The 7197-nt window shown below is 45.3% G+C and overlaps 1 long non-coding RNA gene across 1 annotated transcript; it reads right to left on the reverse strand.

The window, feature by feature from the left end:
• Positions 1 to 1719: 1719 nt before the first annotated feature.
• Positions 1720 to 5877, reverse strand: LOC128349567 (uncharacterized). Its single transcript, XR_008318850.1, has 2 exons — positions 5508 to 5877; positions 1720 to 2508 (listed from the first exon to the last, which is right to left on the reverse strand). It is a non-coding gene; the product is annotated as an uncharacterized LOC128349567 (long non-coding RNA).
• Between the last annotated feature and the right edge of the window lie 1320 nt (positions 5878 to 7197).

Genomic DNA, 7197 nt, shown 5'->3' on the forward strand with positions numbered 1-7197 from the left:
CCATGCTCACCATGTAGTGCTACACTTTGCTCAATGCATGGAGGGCGGGGACTCCTGTACAAGATATAGAACCCTCTTGAGCCCCTGCATTATCTTGGAAGGCATGCACAGAGTCCTGGAAAGTGTAGCCCTTCCCAGTAGCACTTGGGCTCTTAAGGGAGGGCTCCTTCTCTCTTAAATGGCTCTCTCAGCACTGAGAAAAGCTCAGGACTGTGTGGAAGTCAACATAACAAGAAATAACTCTCACATTGAAGGGTTGTTGGGTTTTTTTAAACAAACAAACAAACAAACAAACACCAATGTGAAACCAACTGAAAAGTTATCCATGATAGGAAAAGGTAGAGGAAAAGGCCTGATTTCTGCCATTTAGACTGAGCCTGATAGATAAAGTGCTACTGGACATGATAAAGTGCTACTGGACATGACTAAGCCCCTCAGAAACATGGCCAATAGATCTCCCATATGCCAAGAAACACTCTTGAACCTAGGAACAGTTTGCAATCTGAATGGCAGGTATTAGGTGCCACCCCATCCCTCTCAGATGGCTCTGGATGAGAAGCTAGGGGCATGGGGAGAACCAAATCCATTTGGGCCAGAACGTGCTCCAAAGCCCATGGGTATGTTGGCACAGGGAACTAAATTTCCCAAGATGCCAAGCAGCCCAGCCATGCTTGAAGGCCTAAAGGCTCTGGAGCACCGACAACTTCATTGGTACACCAGGAGCTTGTCCTAATTAATTCAGATGTCACCTTAGACTCTGCATTAATTAATTACAAATTGGAACAGTAATTAATTTTAAAATTGAATTAGTGATGTAGCAGAGCCAACAAGTTCTGCCTATACTGTGCGAAAGAATGAGAGTCATCTCTCACTATGCAATTTCTCCGTATCAACAAACCATGAGTAAAAGTACATGCTGGGCTGGTTCACACATCATTTGGAACCTTGGTTATAGCCATGATCTGTGCAATGTCCCTGAGCCTCAGGAATGTGTGCTCCTCCTGCCATTCCTGTGTGAGGATCTGCTTCCTATCTAGCTTAAAATAAGCCAAGATTGGTTGTGCTGTCTGAACCCACTAATCTCAGCTACATCCTAATCCACTTGTTTCAAATAAACTGAGATCTGTAACTCACTTCAAACCCTGGGTATAGATCAGTGTTCCCTCTAAGGAGTGTGCATGTGCACAAGCACGCAAGTTATTGTTGTATTTTATGTCCACTCAACTGAGTGATTCCACTCCGGTTGAATCAGGAAGATAATGCAGATGCATTCACAGTGCCTTGATACTGCCACCCAGAACAAGACTCATTCCGCACACAGGTGGAAAAAAAATTAGAGGGAACACTGGTGCAGATCTCAGGTTATTTAAAGCAAGTAGATTAGAATAAGCCAAGATTGGTGGGTTAAGAGGTTCAACCAACCTTGATTTATTGTAACCTAGATAGAAAGTAGATGCTCATGAAGGGATGGGTGGAAGGAACACACATTCCTGAGGCTCAGGAATATCATGCAGAACCCAGCTCTAACCATGGTTCTGTTTGAACCAGTTGGTTATATGAAGCACTGTGGAATGACTGGATTATCTCTCTCATCAAGGACCATGCTTTGAGACCCACGACAGCTGACAATCTCTGCCCACTAAGCCTGTGGCTGTGGGTTCATTGTCTCTAGTCTTTGGACTTAGGCTTCAGTTAACTGGTTTTTGCATGAGTTTCATGTTAATATTTTAAATGGTTTTATTTTTTTATTTTGAATGGCTCTGGGACATTTTTGGATAAGCAGTATATGAACAAAACTTTTTTAAAAAAACCAAACAAACTGATATTCTGAGAGAAACAACTTTCCTTGCACACTTTGCATGCAGAAAGCCAGTGTGAATCCATTTTCTGCAAACTGACAACCATTTAGAACTAGAGAGACAAAAGGAACTGCTTGAAACAAGTTTTCAGGAACTCTTCAGAATCTGACAACATCATATCATCCGACAATAACAATGCATATTATTTGAATAAACACAAGAGTCACTTTGGTAACAAGTGCAAATGGCTCAAGATGTCACCCTTGATTTGGAGATGCGAACGACAGCACAGAGAGGCAAAGTATTCAGTTGCAACCACATGTGAAATGAAGCAGCTCAGAACTGCTTGGAGCCTATTATTTAGAATTCTGTGTAAATCACTGAAGCATTTAACCAATGTACTAATCTTCTTTTTCTGTGTGAACTTGAACTGACTCCTGAAAGGAAAAAATCAGTGAAGTAGATTTACCATGGGGATCCATGCTAATGTGCAGTGCAAGTGCAAGATAAGAGGATTGACATGGCATATGTTATTGTCCTCTGTGGCAACAATTGTTCCTGGTTGCTTGCCGTAGACAAATTCTGTGGTGCAGATCAGGCAGAAATATTTAGCTCAACCACTCACTGAAGCTTCCACTATCCATTTTTCAGGTAGCAGTGAATTCCAGAGTGATTCAAGTGCTCTCATTCAAAAGTCCTGTTCAAAGATCTGGAGGAGAATAGAAAGAAAGCCCTGTTCAAAAATCTGGAGAGGAGTTAATTCAGCAGAGAACAATGACCACTCCTTTCAACAACTGGTACACATACAATGATCCACATCTTAAGATCTGTCAGGAGAACATAAGAACAGACCTACTGGATCAGGCCCAAGGCTCATCCAATCCAGCACCTTGTTTCACACAGTGGCCCACCAGATGACTCTGGAAAGGCCACAGGCAAGAGATGAAGGCATGCCCTCTCTCCGGCTGTTTCCCAAGATTTGGGGGTGAATTTCCACCCCCAGCTACAGAAAGTTGTGTAAACAAGCAAACCACTGCACTACCAGCTATACTCTTGTTGTCGAACTCTTACCTGCACTCTAGTACATGATACATCCACAGGCATGGCCCTTCACCAGTTATCATATTTATGTTATTAATAAAAATATGACATAGGGTATAAAATAACCCCCAAATGAATGGGCTTTCTATGTTGGGGTAGTTTCTATCCCATTCCTCTTATGTTGTGAGAAGAAATGCATGGAATCCCTATGGTGGGGTGGTTTCTCTCCCATTCTCATTGTAAGTTAACTGGGAGAAAAATCACCGCAGAAATGAACAGATTTTCTATGGTATATAAATATTTTTTGTTGTTGTATGTGTGACACTGAGCAGTCTGCTGAACTTCACTCATCTGCAAGGGAAGGTATCGAGATAATGAGTTACATGGCAAGCGGAAATGGCAAAATGTGGTCTAAAGCCAGCATCACTGGCCCAAGGCATACATCATACATGAGGACACAGGGATAGCATGTGGAATGATCAGAGACACCATCAGTCCCCACACTGTGCCCTGTGCCTTACTCACCCAGAAAGGGGGAAGCAACATTGGGAGACATCACAGTGGTGTGTGGTCCTGACATGATGCGAGGCCTTGGCAGAGTGAATGGTGCTGGTCAAGTGATGGAAGGGACCTGGGCAACAGCAGGGGCAAGAAGAACAGCAGGGACAAGAAGCTGCTGGTGTAGCAGCTGGCATGCTCAATGGAGATGTGTGAACAGGTTCGATTCTGAACCTGCTCAACATTCAACTGGTTCCGTTCGATAGTTCAGTATCGGACCAACACCCACCCACCTCCTGGTTTGGTTTGTTACCGAGCTGAAACACACACACCCAAGGCCTGTTTGGCAGGTTCTTTTTTTAATGACCCAAGTAACGCAAAGGCCCATTGGGCATGCTTGGTGGCCTCTAAAATGGCTGTCAGGGAGAGCAGGCCTGGAATGGGCCAAAGACTGCGCGAACCAGGCCATTTGGACAGTAACTGAGGTCGGCAGGGGGAGGGGAATCTCAGGAGACGCACACACCCCGCCCCAGCCTCAGAGAAGCCCCCTGGAGCGGCGGCAGCAAGTTATTTTTCTATTTTAAAAAATTAATTGCGAATCCACCCACCCCCCCAGCCGACCAAACTTGGTTTGGGATGCACAAAACCAAACAACCCCAGTCCGGTTTGAGTCCGGGCCGGACTTGAACTGAACTGGGCAACCCAGTTCACACCCCTAATGCACAGAGGTGATGAGGCAGGCCTTCTGACACCTGAGATGGCCCAGAATATGAGGAGCTAGGCTTGGGAAACAGTGAAAGGAGAGTAGGCAAGGAAGTTCATTAGGGAAGGGCAGGGATGGAGACAGGAAATAGAGGAGGAAATGGGAGGCCTTTGAAGGGATGTGTGGAGGTGTTTATGGATATACAGATCAGTGATGAGGTGAAGGGTGCTGAGGTGGGTTCTGGATCCTCCAGTGAGAGGCCAGACCAAGAGGAATTCAGTCCTGTGGGAGAAGACAGTGAGTGAAGCAACACCTCCCTTGCAATTTGAGACCTTGAATGTGTAAAATGGAGAGAGGGGGAGACTATCATGAACTCTGAAGAATCTAAATGCTGCCAAGACCCACTGCAAGTCAGAGTAGACAATGCTGGTCTAGATGGACCAACTGTGGATGGTCCAAGCTGCTGTCTTATGCATTAGGCAGCAACTTCCTATGTTCTGATGGAAGGACCTTGAAAGAACTGAAAGTGTATCTTGGCCTGCAAGTCCTGGCTGGTTTGTTCCATTCCAATCATGAAGCGCTGTAGAATGCAGCGATGCAGCTGGGATTATTTGTGGACATTACAAGTATTAGTATTGTTGTTGTTGTTTACATAGTCAGACAGGTGTTATTGACTGGTTTGTTTTATCCAGATATCGAGTCCTTCCCAAGGACCTGTGATGACTGAATTTTATTGTCAGTGTTGTTGCTGTGATTATTATCGATATCATCGCAGAATATAGGCTGTTCCCAGTAAAGTTGCTTTTTGTAATTGGCTGATGGTGATGGTGATGGTGATTTCTGTGGCCCCTATGGTGTTGAGGTGCTCTTCAAGTTGTTTTGGAATTGCACCTAGGGCACCAATTACCACTGGGATTATTTTGGTCTTCTGCCACAGACTTTCAATTTCAATTTGTAGATCTTTGTATGTTGTTATTTTTTCTATTTCTTTTTCTTCTATTCTGCTATCCCCTGGTACTGCTATGTTGATTATTTTAACTTGCTTTTCTTTCTTCTCAACTATTATTTATTTATTTATTTATTTATTTATTTATTTATTTATTTATTTGATTTCTATACCACCCTTCCAAAAATGTCTCAGGGAGGTTTAATAAATAAATAAATAAATAAATAAATAAATAAATAAATAAATAAATAAGTAAGGTGGCTCCCTGTCCCCAAAGGGCTCACAATCTAAAAAGGAACACAAGATAGACACCGTACTGTGCTGGGAGTGGATAGGGCCAGTTACTCTCCCACTGCTAAATAAAAAGAATCATCACGTTACCAGGGGGTAAGAGGGAGTACCAGACCAAACAGGCCTGGTCTGGTTCAGGTTTGGTTCAAACTCAAACCAAACCAGGCCAGCCAGTTCCATGCACACCCCTATTCCAAACCACAGAAAAGGAATCATACCAGCTTCTTACCTTACCATGACTTAGTAATGAGGATCAGCTGTGAATTCAACATATTAAATGCAGTTGATGATGAACCAAGGACTGGAATATGAATCTGAAAGTAAACATAAATGATGGTTTTACAGTCAGATACTGCTGGAACAGAGGGAAAGAGGCCATCATTCTTCATTGGGAGAGCATAAGTGCTGTGGAACCTAACTGGGTCAGATGAACAGTCCATCTAGCACAGAATCCACCCAGGCACAGAAAAACATTATTGATAACATGTCCTTGTATTCGAATAGGAAGAAGGGAAGATGAATATTGGCTCTGATCCAGAGAAAGTAATGTACAACAAGTTGTTCCAAGCATCCAGTGCCCCAAAACGTAGGATGGAGTCATACCCTGCAAGACAGATGGAAATGCACATCATCATCTGGGCCATGTGATTGTCCAAATAGAAGTTGCATTAGATGACTCGCATCTCTATGTACAGCAGCCTTCCAATTCTTAGGGGATGGAACTGCTCTGGGAAAAGCAGAAGGGTCCAAGTTTCCTTCCTGGCAGTATCTCTTAGATAGGGCTGAGAGAGATTCCTGCCTGCAACCTTGGAGAAGTCACTGCCAGTCTGTGAAGACAATACTGAGCTAGATAGACCAGTGGCCTGACTCAGTATATGTCAGCTTCCTTTGTTCCAATGTTCCTTATAAAGGGGTTTCCAAAGAGGTTACTAGAACCCTTAGGGTACCTTAGGGGTACTTGAAGGGCTCCCAAGAGGTACTCAAGGCTCTTCCTGCCTCTCATGCTGCAGTTGTGCTATTTGTTTCCATCTGAAGATCACCAACTTGAAGCTGACACATCCTCAGCAACATGTCTGCTGCAGAAGGGGAGGGAAGAGGGTGAAGACACCTCATCTGCTCCTGATTGTTTGGCTATGTGCTGAAGCTCAATGGACCTCTCCCCTCAGCCTGACTGACAGGCTTCAGAAAATTAGCACTGAACATTCTCATTAAAATGGGACTAGTAAACTTGTCCCATTAATTTCAATAAGACTGCTCATGTGTAACTTAGTGGTGGATGTGAGCTTCCTTTTCAAAAAACTTTGAGGCTGTTCCCACAATCAATGGAAAGCGGGCAAAGGGAGCTTAACCTGCTTTCCGTTGATCATGCAAACCACCAGGCAAGCCCAGTGCTCCCAAGGTGGCTAGCCCGCCTACAACACCCTCCCCTTAAATGAGGTTAACGGAGTGAACGGTCCGTTAACCTCATTTTGTTGCTCATGTGTCGCCTTGGTACATGGTGACACACAAGCAGCCTCCTGGGCTCGGGTGTCTCTCCGGGATGCCCCGTGTGCTTGCACGAGGCTTCCTGGGACTTCCGGGGGCTGCATGGCCCCCGATCACCGCAGCCCCTACCGGCTCTGTGACAGAACCGGCAGCAGGCGCGTAACAATGATAGGGCAAGGGGAGACAGTTGTCTGGGGGCCCCACTGCCTGGAGGGGCACCCCAGAGGCACCTCATGTGACTCCCCATTGCCCCTGCTCAGCCCCATAGCCTCTCAGCCACTTGCCCTCTTCGCCGTCTCTCCTGCTTGTTCTGCTGGCCGCAATCGAAGCAGCAGGCAAGCTGCAAAGAGCTCCTTTTCTCCCGCCTCTCAGCTGATCGGCGGGTGGGCGGGGCTTCCACGGAGGCCTCCGTGTAGGCCGCAGTGAAGCCTGAA

This window comes from Hemicordylus capensis, chromosome 3, assembly GCF_027244095.1.
Source record: "Hemicordylus capensis ecotype Gifberg chromosome 3, rHemCap1.1.pri, whole genome shotgun sequence".
Taxonomy (NCBI): Eukaryota; Metazoa; Chordata; class Lepidosauria; order Squamata; family Cordylidae; genus Hemicordylus; species Hemicordylus capensis.